At 33.8% G+C, this 16407-nt stretch overlaps 1 long non-coding RNA gene across 2 annotated transcripts in view; it reads right to left on the minus strand.

The window, feature by feature from the left end:
* Positions 1-2646: 2646 nt before the first annotated feature.
* The window catches only part of LOC141339129 (uncharacterized), a 63626-nt gene continuing 49865 nt past the window's right edge, over positions 2647-16407 (minus strand). For both annotated transcript variants that reach the window (XR_012355898.1, XR_012355897.1), the window contains 2 exons: positions 10184-10276; positions 2647-4810 (listed from right to left, as the gene is read on the minus strand). This is a non-coding gene — a long non-coding RNA (uncharacterized lncRNA). The remainder of the gene's footprint in view (positions 4811-10183; positions 10277-16407) is intronic.

A 16407-nucleotide genomic window follows, 5' to 3' on the forward strand; every position in this document is an offset into this window, starting at 1 on the left:
TAGCACCACCTACTGGACATTTAATGTCATAACTGTTGCGATACATACAACAATTGGCGTAATAAAATGCTGCCTTCTTCACATTCATCTGTTTCAGATAAATTGAGTGTGCTTTTCATGCCACTTACCTGACATTTCTTTTTCTAACTTCTGCGTACACAACAAAAATAATTGAACTTTGCCAGATTTGCATTCATCTGCTTTTAATAAATCCAAACATACTATTAGCGCCACCTACTGGATATTTAATTTAGTTTATTTATAAGTAAAAAATCATCATAATAAAACACTGCCTTCTTCGCATGTGTCTGTTTTGGATAAACATGAATGTGCTTTTAGTGCCACTCACCTGACAATTAATTTCTGAAGTGTTCCGAGATGTACAAGAACCAACCTGACACTTTTAGCGCCACCCACTGGACATTTAATTTCTAAACTGTTCTGATAAGTACAACATTCCTTATTTGCATTCATCTGTTTCAGAAAAAATTTAAAGTGCTTCTAGCACCACTCACGTGACATTTATTTTCCAAATTGCCAAGCAACGTAATAAAATGTTGCTAGGCTAATGTTCATTTATTTTAAATAAATGTGAATGTGCTTTTAGCACCACTCACTGGATATTTAATTTCCGAACTGACGCAATACATGCAACAGCTAATATAAAACATTGTGCAAAATGTTCAAGAAGCAACGTAATATTTTTTTGCAGAAATGTCATCACAGGAATGTTTTCCAAAAGCTTGAGTTGGGGGTTGAGCATCTTGCGGCCTGGATGCCACCACATATCCTTTTCTGGTAATACCGTGCCTTTGTTTGGCAAGATCTTCTGCAGTCAGAAGTGGCCAGGAACTGGAAGGCAGTGTGTGTTTTGTGTGCGTGCGTGTTTGGCTGGCTTGTAACTGTGTTTGACCCCTTGCCGGGCCATGGCTAATGCAAGTGTGGGCTAGTGAATGGACCGAGGTCAGCGCCCAGTGACACATGACCTGCCACGGTTAATTCCAGCCGAACAATGGATCCGGCCCTGCCGGGAGATCATCCCATTACACCTCCATGCCAAATTAATTGTTTGTTTTCATTGGCCGCTCTCGCGCTGACCCCACGGTCAACTTGCTTTAATAACATTCGGTGTTAAGCTGGGAAAACGTAGAGTGCAATCCGGTCCTAACACGGATGGAGCTCAGGTTTGCCAGGACCTTCTCCACTCTGTCGCAAATGGACTCTCGGAGCTCGCTCAGAAACCATCAATTACGTGAGGTAATATCCTTTTTCACAAATAGTACTTGAGAAGTGACCGCAAACGCCAGAATGTGCCCAAACACAAATGCAGGTAGAGGTAAAAGGAAGCAGTGGAAGCTGATGGAGAGCAGCGTGTCACAGCACTTTGTGTTTAAATAAAGAGACTGTTGAATGCGGAGAGCACGGCGCTGGCCTGGGAGCTTCGAGAGCGAGAGAGACAGTAATGTGACAGAGTTTCAGCACCGCAGGGCTGCCACACTGATACTGCATAAGACTTCTAGAGTTACACCTTCCCTTACTGTATTGTATTCCAATAGGAGGCCCTACACTAAGATTAATTATGACTCATACTCATTTACATACAGTCCAGTAGAAGGCAGAAGCATAACATATTTAGGTGTATACACTTGCCCTGAGTTATTCAGAATAGTTGAAGATCAATGAGGGATTTTAATGACTTGAATCATGAGATTCTTAAACATTTCGGTGCCGATGTATTGATTTATTTAAAAATGCATTAAAAATGTGATTCATGCATATAATGACATGACTGCACATTTACTATTTTTCTGATAAATCCTGTAAAGCTGCTTCGATACAATCTGTATTGTATAAAGCACTATATAAATAAAGATGACTTGACTTGACTTGGCTATGAAAAGCATGTATTTTCTCAGTTAAAAGTCATCTTAATTATTATTATTATTTATTTTTGATATCATAAATTCTTCAATGGAAGCCCTAATTAATTAGTTTAACCTCATTTATTATTTCATAGGAGAAAAAAAGTATTACAAAAAGGTTTTACTGCTTATTAATATATATATATATATATATATATATATATTCTGAATCAAAGTCATGTGGTGCAACCAATGTGTTTTAAAAAAAGTTTTAAAAATTACGTTAACAAATCTGTCAAAACAACTGATCATTTGAGATACATTTTTAGGACAAGAAAGGTTAGCTCAGGTTCTAACCTTGAAAAGTAGAACTAAAAACATTTTTACAATCACATGTAGGGATAATAAAAATAAACTTTTTTTAAACTTTTTGGTGCAGATGTATTAATTTATTTTAAAAATGCATTAAAAACGTAATTCATGCATATACTGACATTATTGCACATATACTATTTTCTTGTTTAATGCATTAAAATCATTATATAAATAAAGATGACTTGACTTGACTTGGCTTTGATTAGCGCGATTTTAATTTTTAATACTTTTTTTGGTTGGAAATGTCCTCCTGATATCATAAATTAATCATAAATTAAGCCCTAATTAATTAGGTTGAGATCATTTATTATAATTTCTTATTGAAACTGTGTACAGGGTTTCAAAAATTTGTAAATACTAACATTGATACAAAAAGTAGACAATTCAAAGACTGTTTCCTTATTTATAAAACATTTTAATGTAATTACTTACATGATATGCTACATATATAAAAAGTTGCAGAGACAATTAAAAATCAGTCAATAAAACTGATAAAATCATAATATTGTGACAGGTGAAAGTTTTGAATAGGCAAAACAATGCATTGACATCAAACACAACTGAACACAATTCACAGATATACAGTTTCAAGTGATTAATTTCCCATCTTTTATTGCATTGTTTTATACACAAAGCTTCACAGTCAAATTAGCTAATCAAAGACTTAAAATGTTGAAAACCCTTACCAAAAATAAGTATACTTCAAGTTTATTTTATTAAGTATACTTAAGTATAGTTCAAGTATAAGTATGCTTTATGTAGTAAGTATACAAATATCAGTGTACTAGTAGTATACTTTTAAGTGTACTATTCCAATACTCCTCGGGACTAAATTGGCCCACTTTCTAGTATATAAAGTATACTTTAAGTATAATAGTTGTAAACTTTGAGTATACAACTAGTTTGCATCCATGTTTTTAGTTTGTACTGCAAGTATACTAAAAGTGAACTTATAGATATACTGATAGTTTACTAATTAAATACTTTTTTATGCATTTTTAGCATCTGTTATTTCGGTTTCTTTTTCACTTGTGTTTTAAAAATTCTGTTCAGAAGATGTGTAATAGCACCCCTAGCGTATAAAAATGAAAACACGAATTCTCAAAGCACAAGTATAGCAAATATATTTAGACTTTTTCTAAGTAAAAGTCAAGTATACTTAAATCTCATTCTAAGTAAATTTCTGAGAAGTATATAAAGCACATTTCTGAGAAGCACATAAAAAGTAGACTGAAAGTATACTTTCATATTTTTAGCATACTAATAGCACACTTGAATAAACTTCTTTTTCATAAGGGAAGTGCAGCTGATTGTAGTAAATCAGTTCATTTGGTTGTTTCATTTCAATGAATCAATTTAAATAAATGATTCACTTTCTCATTTGAGTCCCTAAATATAAATATGTTGTTAAAAGATTCTGTCTTCAACTTCGAAGACAACTTTGTTGTATAAAAGTTCGTAAGTTTGTAGTTTAAATCTGTAGTAGTGTAGTTAACTAATTTTTAATAAGATAACTTGACTGAAGCTTAATTATAAAATTGTATAAAGAAATATATAAAATATTTTATTTTTGTGTAAACATATAAAATACATTACATCTCTCTCAAAAACAAAATAAAGCAATCTCCAAACATTTCAAAATGATTCTTACATTGATGTATCATGCGAAGAACGGTACTCTATGGCATCAAAGAGAGAAATTACTAATCTTGCATTAAGGTGAGACACTGCAGATGAATAGGGTAAAAAAAAATAGCTAACAGTTACCACCTTACCCAGTTTATTGATTACATTGATAATTGCCAACATTTTTTGTATTACAAGTTTTCTAAAATGTTAGGTTTAAATATGCAAATGAAGCATTGTTTAATGTAATATGCACTAATTTGCATACATTTCTAGTACAAAAATCTAAACACTGGATGAAGTCAGTTTCAAAATTTTTGTTTAATTTTGGGTAACTCATTTTGTCAGAAAAAAAATATAACAGACAGAAAAAAATGTTTTGTTTTTTTACTATTTTGGGGGAAATAAAATGTTGTATAAAATCAAGCAAATTACAAATTAGAAATCCCTCTGTAAAAACCTTCAGAATATAAACAGGAATAAAAATGTAAAATTTGGTGTGTGTAAGTGCTACTGAAGTGGAGATTTATGGCTCAGTGTAGGAGAAAAACTCATTTTGAGAAAACAGCTTTTAAAAAATGCATTGCAGTTGAAATCTATTGACACAAATAGATAAAGTGCCATAAAAGAAACACAAAACAAATGAAACGCCAAAAAGCCCAAAATCTCAAACTTGGTGCATGAAAAAACAGTGTTTTTGCCTGCAGTGTCTCCCCTTACAAAACGGATTAGAGTTTCTTTTGGTAAAATGAGTCACACAGAACAAAAATGACATTAGTAAATTCCATATATTTGAGCATGGATCCAACATTTGCATTTACTGCGAGGTCAAAACTGATGCTCCAAGTTTGCTGACACACAACATCCCCAAACGTGCAGATCTGGTCCTCCACGAGACGGCGAATCAGAAGACTTCAGCTCACAGGTTTGGACAGAACCTGCAAAAGCTAAAACAAATACTGTGATTAGGAATTTGAGCAGCTCTGAGAGTGATGGAGCTGCTATCTCTACCTATCACTCCAGTTATTTGCGTTTAAAAGGCTATAGTTTAGACTGCAAACACTACTTTAGGTCCAATCTTCCTGATGGAGGTGAGGAGGGGAAGGTCAGTTGGTCAAAGTGACGGATGTTGTGTGTGTAAAGATGCAAAAAGCGCCGTCGAAAACAAGAATGATCACAAACAATTGTAATTTATTTAGTACTATAACGCAAAGCCACTCTAAAGGAAAACAATCCAACAAGGAGTCTATCTTGCCTCTCAAAAGACTCTCTCTGGAGTGTGTTTAGTAAATTACAGACCCTGGAATTTTCTCATAATTGGCCATTTTATCATTGTGTTACAGGGAGCTTATTCTGAAGGGGCTCCCAATATGATTTATGAAATACAATTAAGCGTGAATTCTTTCAGCGGCTCATTGCTAGGCCGTGGCATGGCGCGTATCTGCCGCACTACATTGAAATAATATGTAAATACCGTTAAGTAATTGGAAAAACAGCCACGGACGGAAAGAACATGTGACCGAGAATTGTGGATTTATTCCCCCCTCCCAATAAATATTCCAGGGGCTTCCCTCCCATCATCTCTATTTTTAAAGTGGAGAGCGAAACGGTCTCCAACTGATATAGAAACTCATTTCTTCGAGCGTGTTCAAAGAGATACGCCTGCTGCGGAGATTGAACGCTCTCCACGAGCCAGTTCCTCTTTGTCAAACAAAAGACGCTAATGACGTTGATCTCTTTCCAGGCCAAATTGCTTAGTTAAGATTACCACATTTTTTGGTTGGTCAGAAAAGGACTGTTAATTTCAGTGTAGCTATAAACAGTATGTTAATATTGCACACAAATAATCAGCGAGAAAATAATTTAATAATTTCACAGGAATTAAATGACAGTCACGCAATTTTTATTCTCTTGTTAGTGGCGTTTGCTAAAGTATGCATTTGAAACTTCAACTTAACTCATTCTGCTACAGACGAGAATGATATGTTCCATGATCAATCAGCTTGTTGAGTTCATTTTCATCTGGCGGTGATATAATTCTATAACTAAAGACCTTGCTGTAGGTTCTTCTTGACTTGGGCTAGTAAATAACCGCCTAACTACCCAAAAGACCCTGGCAAACTCCTAGCGAACACTCTAAATACCCTAGCAACTGCATAGGAACTAATAATCGCTCATAACACCTTGGCAACCGCATAGCAATGACCTAGCAACCACCCACAACACTCTAGTTTGGCGGTAAGAAGTTTTATATGGCTTTACACTCACATTTACTTTAAATAATGGTACTTTTATAATAATATACAATATGTAAATATACATTATATGAATTAAAATCATTTTTTGTTGTTATTAATTTATCAAACATTTTAGATTTATAACTATTTACAAATAAATTAATTATATATATATATATATATATATATTTCCATTTTAATTTTACCTTTTTAATTTTAATTAATATGACATTTTTCTGATTTATTTGTTTGTTTGTTTGTTTGTTTGTTTTAAATATGTCTGGATTTTTTTTTTAGAATGGTTTATTAATATTTTTATATTTATTTGTAAAATATATTTTATATTATTATTTTTTTTTGTTATAACTATTTACAGGAGAACCTGAGATCTGCCCATATACATAAAATGCAAAAAGAAAAAGAGAAAAAGAAAGAAAGAAAGAAAGAAAGAAAGAAAGAAAGAAAGAAAGAAAGAAAGAAAGAATTTTACATTTTATGATTAATTTATTTGTTTGTTTGTTTTAAATATGTTTGTATTTTTAAAATGTTTTGTTTTTTTAATATATTTTATATTTATTTTTGTATTTTTTTTGTTTGTTTTTATACAAGTTTCATATTTAGTTAATTTAGTAAATCAAATTAATTAAATGCAAATTAGAAAAGCTACCTTTCAAATAACTATAATAAAATAAAATAAAATAATTTTACATTTTTTTTTTTTACATTTTTTTATTGTTACTTTGTTTGTTTTAATATTAGTTTACAATAATCGTGATCCAAATCTTTCTCATTATTTTTTACAAAAAAAGTTGTAAGACACTATATTTCTCTTTCTAGTAATTACAATATGACAAAAAATACTGTTTTCCATATATTTTTTTAGGCTATAAGCACAACCTTACCACACATACACACTCTCAGAAGTCTAGCGAAAAATATTTTTACTTAAAATATATTTCATATTTCTTATATATATATATATATATATATATATATATATATATATATATATATAAGTATATATATATATATATATAAATAACATATACAGGTTTCACATTTGCTTAAATTTAGTACATCAAATTAATTAAATGAAAATTAGAAATGTTACCTTACAAACAACTTAAATAAAATATGCTTTTTTTTTATTATTGTTTGTTTGTTTGTTTGTTTGTTTGTTTTAATATTAGTTTACAATAATCCTGATCCAAATCATTCTCATTATTTAGATAATTTTTTACAAAAAAATTTTAAGACACTATATTTCTCTGCTATTAATTAAAATATGGCAAAACACAGTTTCCCACCATTCTTCAGGCTTTAAGCGCAACCTTACCACACATACACACTCTCGGAAGTCTAGTGACAAAGTATCGTACATGTTCAGCAGCCGTCCAAAAGAGCGAAGACAGTTATAAACTACAGTTTTGTTCACTTTTCTCTCTCTCTTCCTCCCCTAGAAATATGGAGGCAACGCCTTGAGGCTTTCCAGTCCCCATTGTGAGGACTGCCAGTTCTGTTTGGGCTCATTGTTCTCGTCTAATCAGCCGTGGCAAATGTGGAGCCCTCCAGCTCATTACGTATTCGCACTCAGAAGTGACCATGGGAAGTTTTCGGAGGCCCAGCCCCAGCATGGGCTGATGAATTACCTGCCTAGACGACACCTAGTGAATCCGCGCAGTTGCCGTGGCAGTGCCTTCTGACGGGACCGCCGACTCATCGCTCATCCCGGTGGTCAAACAACCACCCCCCTCCCTCCCCTGCTCCGACCAGCTTGAGTTTCGCTATTGCCGTCTCGTCTTTCAGCACCTCTGCCCCCCTTCCACACACTCTACGCTCTGTTTACAAACTCCTGCTAACGATGGCCGCCCTGACGAGCTTATACAAGGCCTGTTGGCAGTAGTGTCCAACATTTATCCTTCATGCACTGAGACCGAATGTGAAATCAAACACTTAAGGATACAATATTCCTTAAACTTTCTTAACAGATAAAAGTTAATCTTGCGTAAAAGCTCATCTACCGGCTTATCTACAGCAGTGGATGGTTGGGACCTTAAAATGGGTCACAAGTGTGTTCCGATGGCCGACACAAGAGGAAAACAATGCTAAATGCAAATAATAAAATGCAGCTAACCACATAATTGAGTGTGGTTATGATAAACAAACACGTTTGGTAAGAGAAAACACTCAGGTCAGTTAGGTTAATGGATCAATGACGTACAAGAGTGTTCAGGAAAATGTTTTATATCTTATACAAAATCTACAGTCAAACCAATATTTATTCAAACACCTTCAACATTTCTCACATTATCAGTTAATTTGCTGTAGTTTAGAAAATGGTAAAATATGACAAGAAGTTAAGAGTTAAACTGTTTCAGAACATATTCATCTTGATAATGTCAGATAACTTTGATAGAATGGTATGTAATGGATTACAATCAACCAAAATTCCAGACAGTTTTAGTATGTTTACACAACTATCAAGACTTTGTTGACCAATTACCAAGCAATGCTCTATTTTGTTTAATCTGTTGTGTAAAAAGGTCGCATTAGCAATCAAAGAAAAACACTTAAGCAAAACATGTTCAGGTCAAAGTGTTTGAATAATTTTTGGTCCCACATTTGTATCAATTTTACTGGTAGTCCACTGTATGAAGACTTTTTGGGCATAATATGTCACAGTTTATTTTGCTACCCTCACTTAAATAAATGAAGTAGTAAAAATATGTCAAAAAATATATCTGGTGTCAGAATCATTTTTGGTTTGACTGTAGTTTAAAATGAATATGCCAAGTTCTTTTTTCAAATGTACTGTATTCATGTTGGTATCATGTGATTTTTAAAACTAAAATTATATCCGTTTCAAGCAATAAAATTCTAAAATTGTAACCAAGTAAAAAGTCGTAAAATTTTCTTCATACCTAGAACTTTATTACCCAGACATATTTTACTTTATAACAAAACATATCTAAATTAATTTAAAGATCTGTAGGTAAGACATTATGCGTATGAATTCCATTTTTAATGTATTTATGAATAGAAAAAACATTTAGTCATGTCATTGATGCTAAAACCAGTGTGAAATTAAGTTCAATTTGGGTTCAATACGAGGTAAATATGTGACCCTGGACCACAAAACTAGCACGGTTATATTTATAACAATAGCCAAAAATATATTGTATGGGTCAAAATTATCGATTTTTCTTTAATTAAGTAAAGATCATGTTCCATGAAGATATTTAGTAAATGTTCTACTGTAAATATAAAAATTTTATTTTTTGTTAAGTAATATGCATTGCTAAGAACTTCATTTGGACATCTTTACATGCAATTTTCTCAATATTTAGATTTTTTTTTTTGCACCATCATATTTTCAAATAGTTGTATCTCTATCATATATTGTCCTATCCTATCCATGGAAAGCTTATTTATTCAGCTTTCAGGTGATGTATAAATCTCAATTTCGAAATATTGACACTTATGACTGGTTTTGTGGTCCAGGTTCACATATATAGTTTGCTCTGACCACAATTTGTTGTGTGGAGGATGATTTGCTGCTATGGGTATGATGAAACCATCTAAATTCATGTGACATCTACACTGTCAGAAAAAAATAATAATGTGCAACAGCTTGTCACTGGAGAAGAGTGCTTAAAAGGACAACCTTGTACCTTATTTACCCCCAAAACGTGCATATTAGTTTCTTAGAGTAGTATTATATACTCTTAAAGTACTTTTATAAATCGTATGGGGTAGATAGGGTACAAAAGTTGTCCCTTTAAAGGCACTGGAACAGGAGACAAGCTGTTGGACCCATTTTTCTGAAAATGTAGAAATCAACTGTTTACATTTGCATGATAAACTTATTGAATGTTGAAACTTTGTGGCCTTTGAAACAAACCCAGTTGAGAACCTCCTATTTAATTTACATGCTTTAGAAAATCACCTGTATATTTTTGGCTGTAGAGATTGTTCAGGAGTTGGACATGTTTTGTGAGCACCGGGACCTTATTTGAGTGAGTAGTAGGGGGCGGCGGCTGCCAGTTGTACGGGTTAACGTGACAATAATTTGAGTTGACTCACCCATCCCGTTCTCTAATCCCCTGGATATACTGCACTCATCCAGGTGTCCACACAATCCAATTATCACCGCCATACTTGAGTAGAAAAAAAACACTAGAAAAAAAAGAGAGAGAGAGAAAAAGAGGAGGGAAAATTCAAGTCAAACATCTACTGTCACTCAACTTTGCCAAGTATGCATGTATAGTATTATTACTGTAGACTGTAGAGGCGTGTCTACTGTTGTTTTGTAATCTATTAATGTATTTATGAATGGGTAGTCTGGTAATCGAGCAGCTAGCAAGTTTTTTCTGATCTGTGCATTGAGTAAACCAGCTTGCTTTTGAATACCACGCTTGTGGCACACTTTTGTGCACAGGTGAAACTGACACCAACTTCCCTTTCGTTTTATTGCCTCATTTCCATTACTGATATGTGACACTCAACAAAACACCACAACAATGCAGGGAGCCACAATCGCAGGTGCATTCACGAAATCCGTGATGTGAGCCAAGGAAAATCTCATCCGCCCATCTCACGACTCATGACCTGTAGAGCATGTCTGAAAGCGACAGTGTCCCCCCACTGGTTTGGTAACTAAAATAATGGCGCTGGGCTGATTTTCAAGCATGTAATGTGCTTTCTTTCTCCTCCTGCTGTTGTTGAAGGAGGGGGCGTGTGTTTCCTTCCCTGTAGGATCCCACTGTTTGCCCCCTATAGGGACAAAGACCCTTAGATAGAGGCTATGTCTTTTGGTACACTCCCCCTTCGAGGATCATGTTGAGGACTGCGGGAGGAAGTGTGAGAGAGCTTCCTGAGCCAGCATCCAGCATGTGGGCAAAAGTCGGCTGGAAGACCATCTCGACAGATGGAGTCAATCCCACTTCCCCCTTGGATTCAATAATCCAACTTTCTTCCCTCAAATTTATCCATATAGCCCTCAATGGATCTTTGGATTCCGGAGTGAAGCTGCTCTCTCGTGTTGACTTTTATTCTGACCTTCTGAAGTTAGTCATTTGTCATTAGAGCCTTGTATGTTTGAATTGTGGCTTACTGTATATCTCTCACATTCTTTTAGCCATCTTATACTCATATGCCCCTATAGCCCAAAGTAAACCAAAGTATCATTAGTTATTGGAAAACAATGGGATGTATGGCCTCAATCACAATGGTCCTTGGAGAAACTTAACAACTGTATAAGCAAATAGGAATCTTAATTGGTCTGCGCTAAACCGTCATGAGCTCAGTTAATGGCAGCAAATATCCTTATGGGAGTTCTTGTTTGAGTCCCTGCAAAATTGGTATAACTCTGCAAATATGAACCCATATCTCTCTGGATGAGGTTTAGCTGCTTGGCTATAGCAAGTAAAGTTGCTACAAAGTAATATTTTGAAAACTGGCAATGTCTTGTTTGGCAGCGGATTCCCAAAATGCCCATTTTATAGAATGACATTGTTCCTAGGCTATATGTGACCCTGGACCACAAAACCAGTCTTAAGTAGCACATGTATATTTGTAGCAATAGCCAAAAATACAATGTTTGAGTCAAAATTATAAAATTTTCTTTTATGCCCAAAAATCATTGGGATATTAAGTAAAGATCATGTTCCATGTAGATACTTTGAACATTTCCTAAAGTAAATATATCAACACTTAATGATCTTTTGATTTGAATATGCATTGTTAAGAACTTTATTTGGACAACTTCAAAGGTTATTTTTTTCAGATTCCAGGTTTTAAAATAGTTGTATCTCAGCCAAATATGGTCATATCCTAAGAATACCTCAATGGAAATCTTATTTTTTCAGCTTTCAGATGATGTATAAATCTCAATATCATAAAATTGACCCTTATGATGGGTTTTGTGGTCCAGGGTCACACACATGAACCCACATCTCTCTGGATGAGGCTTACACTCTTAAAAATAAAGGTTCCAAAAGGGTGTTTTTGCAGTGATGGCATAGAAGAATAATTTTGGTTCCCCAAAGAACCTTTCAGTGAACAGTTCTTAAAAGAACCACTTTGAAAAATGTTTTAAAAATCTAAAGAGCCATTTTTGACTACAAAGAACCTTTTCTGCATTTGAAAGGTTCCATGGATGTTTAAGGTTCTTCATGGAATCATCGATGCCAATAAAGAAGCTTTATTTTTAAGAGTGTACAGCAAGTAATGTTGCTAGCAATTATTATTTTGTAAAGTGGCAATGGGTTGTTTTGGAAAAATGTTTTAAAAATCTAAAGAACCATTTTTGACTACAAAGAACCTTTTTCTGCATTTGAAAGGTTCCATGGATGTTTAAGGTTCTTCACGGAACCATCGATGCCAATAAAGAAGCTTTATGTTTAAGAGTGTACAGCAAGTAATGTTGCTAGCAATTATTATTTTGTAAAGTGGCAATGGGTTGTTTTGGCAGCGGAATTCCCAAAATGCCCATTTTATAGAATTACATTGTGTATATTTACCATTCCACAGGGTCAATACGCCATCAGTTTAAAGGTTAGAAAAAGAAACTTTATAAAGTAACAAACAGTGGCTGAAAAAGAAAGGAAATAGTTCACAAGGACTTGCCACATTCCAAGAAGTCAGTACTTGCCCCCCTCAGACAGTTACTGACAGGAAGTTGAGAAGGACTCATAATGGCCCACCATGATCCAGCAAAGACACCCCAAACCGACAGGGTTCCTACAGCTGTCACCCTAGAAATGCATTCAAATGTCAGCATACTTGAGGACATGTGCTCCTCTTGAAGCACCTCTGGAATTCACTGGACTCTATGAAAAATTCACTCAACTGTTGAAAAATTTCGGGTTGAGGAAATGGAGGGCTTCTATTCATGGATTCCACAATGCAGCTGGTTTGTGCAGCTCTAGAATAGAGAATGTAAGAATTCAGTGATGAGAAGGCCATTGTACTGATAGGTGTGAGTTGGATAAGAGAACAGGAAAGTACTCAGGAAAAAACTCTTTTGATATGTTTTGGGTAAGGTTTGGATAGAAAGATATCGTTTACATGTCCACATCTGGCTGGTCAAATTGCTTATTTTGGTCACCTCTCTTTGGCTTTACATGCTTTACACATGTTCTGGTCTCATTTTAGCCCAGAATAATATAAATACACAATACCTTTCAGAGGTTTGGGGTCAGTAAGTTGTTTCATGTTTTTGAAAGAAGTCTTTTATGCACATAGTAAACAATAAAAGCAATACATGTAAAATAGCAATTTTTTTTATGTGAATATATTGTAAAATGTAATTTATTCCTGCGATATAAAGCTGAATTTTCAGCATCATTACTTCAGTCTTCAGTGTCACATGATCCTCCAGAAATCATTCAGGAAATATTTCTGAATATTATCAATGTAAAAACACTAATGCTACTTTATAATTTATTTATTTATTAAGTGTCTGTGATGAACAAAGTTTAAAAGAACAACATTTATTTGAAATATACTTTACTGTTACTTTTGAGCAATTTAATGCATCCCTGCTTTAATAATAATAATAAAAATTCTTACTCACCCCAAACTTGAATGTATTGTGTAAATGTACAAAGAATGTATTGAGTATATATATTACGGAGTGTGTATATATATTGCATGAAGAGAATAAAGTCTATTTATTCTATTTTCATTGTCATTGTTATAAATTTACAGTTTGGGCATTATTTGACAATTATATGATAATTAATGACAGGTCATTTAAAAAAAATGCATAAATTGAAGGCAATAGAACAAATGCTCTTAAAACAAATGTGACTCTGCACCACAAAACCAGTCATAAGTAGCATGGGGATATTTGTAGCAATAGCCAAAAAAAAAAAATTTTTTAGCATCACAGCAATAACATTTTTGACATGAAATTTATTTAATTGTTGTGTAAATGTAAATAAATAAATTATTTGTAAGGAACAAAAACTTTGTGGACAAGCTCCTTTGTAAGGCTGGTAAGTTTTACAATCAACTATTGCTGCAAATTATGTAGACTGATTTTAGCAAAAAGTTAAGTACGACAACAGCCCTTGAATTGTTTGTTTTCCAGTTGACATAACTGGAACTAGTCTAAAAGAGAAGCTATATCAGTTTTTGCTGTCCCTCTCGAACACCCTATTTTTCATTATTTAGTCAAAAGGAAGCCCTTGTTTGCTCCCCCAAGACAAACCTCCATTGGAATCTCTGTTGAATCACAGAGCGCCTCGTAGACAGTTTCGCCTTTTGACAAAGTTTGGGGCCACAGAGAAAGAGCCGCCTTGTGTGAGGCTTCACAGTACAGCTGGCCTCCTTTCCTCCAGTAGTTTATTAGACACGGGCTCTTAATGAATGGGAGCCGCTGTTACAGTAAGTGACAATTACTCGACTTATCTTGCTCGCCACCAGCGATCTCACATATCCAACATGGCCATCATAATTCCTGCCATAATAAAGAGGGCTTGTTGGGCACTGGCAGCATCCACAATGCCCGTCCTTCAGAGTCAGTTAATGCCATCTCTGACTGTGTTTTCTGGTTTTATTGGGGTACAGTAACGTGAGGCTTCGTTGTAGATGGGCGAAACTTACAGAGGGATGCAAATAAACAGGTCCGAGTAGGGTTAAGCCCTTTACAAACGACATGAGCGGAAACTGCACAGCCCTGGCACTCCTACAGCGGCCATCTCTTGTTTATAATTGCTTAGAAAAAAAAAAAAGAAAAGGAATGAAATGCAACCGGTAAACATTGCAATGGCATGAGTCAATCAGGTCTGGGTAGGTCTACAAGGTTGCTGCTGTGATATTGTTATACCTCAATTATTAAAATGCTCGATATATTGTAAAGATGACCTCTTATTGTTATTCAAAAATGCATTTAATCGCAAAGACAAATTCTGCTATTATTTATCACCCGTGGTGTCGCTTAAATCCCGTATGCAGTTATTATGCAAGTATGCAAGTTCATGAGCATGTCAAGCTCCAATAATGACAAAAACATCATAAAAAGTGCATAAAAGTCTTTTTTACTTAAACATGCACTGGAAAAATATGATGTGGAAAATTTTTCACTAGTAAATTTCACAAACATTTACTCATGAATGGCAAGTAACACATTGAATTCAACAGCAGATTTTAAAGTTGAAATACTGAAATAGTATTTTCTTGTCAAATGTAGTCCACTAACTTTGTTTTACTTACAAATTAAAGTAAATTTCACAAATACAAAGAAAGAGCAAGTAAGACATGAATTAAATGTAACCCTGGACCACAAAACCAGTCTTAAGTAACACAGGTATATTTGTAGCAATAGCTAACAATACATTCTATGGGTCAAAATTATCAATTTTTCTTTTATGCCAAAAATCATTAGGATATTAAGTAAAGATAATGTTCCATTAAGATGTTCTGTAAATTTTCTACCATAAATATATCAGAACTTTACTAGTAATATGCATTGATCAGAACTTCATCTGGACAACTTTAAAGGCAATTTTCTCAATATTTAGGTTTTCAAATAGTTGTATCTCGGCAAAATATTGTCCTATCCATATTTTTACACTGAGTCGAAGCAATGAGAGTTAAGAGCTTTGGCCAAAGGGACACAATTGTTCAGCTTACTAAATAAGTAAATAAATAAAATTCTTCATACAAAGCTAAAATGCAAAAAAAAAAAAAAAATGCTTTTTTACTTAGATTTTTGTCTTGTTTTCAGCCAAAATATCTAAACATTCCTAAATCAAGAAGGATTTTCTAGATGAGTAAAAATTATTGTAAAAATAAAATTAAAAAAAGTCAAAATAAAGTGTGTTTTTGCTTGAAACAAGCAAAATAATCTGCCAATGGGGTAAGAAAAATAATCTTGTTTTCTGTTTGAAATAAAACAAATTTTGCTTACACCATTGGCAGATTATTTTGCTTCTTCTAAGCAAAAACTCACTTAATTTTGACAAGTTTTTTTTTTCTGAAACAATAATTTTCACTCGTCTAGAAAATCCTTCTTGATTAAAGATTTTTTAATATTTTGGCTGGAAACAAGACAAAAAAAATCTAAGTAGGAAAAGCATTTTTGCAGTGCGTGACTAGGATTTACTTTGAAAATAATTTTCACTTTTATAATTTTTTACACATACAAAGAAACACAAGGAAAACTTTGTAAAACACTCGTGTAAGTTTATGGTCACTATGAACTTTTTTTTTTTTTTTTTATGCAAAAGATTTACGTAATAGCTACAATAGCTCACATAGTAACAGCCCACAGGTTTGAGTGAGTAAGTTTCATTTCCATG

This window comes from Garra rufa, chromosome 7, assembly GCF_049309525.1.
Source record: "Garra rufa chromosome 7, GarRuf1.0, whole genome shotgun sequence".
NCBI lineage: Eukaryota > Metazoa > Chordata > Actinopteri > Cypriniformes > Cyprinidae > Garra > Garra rufa.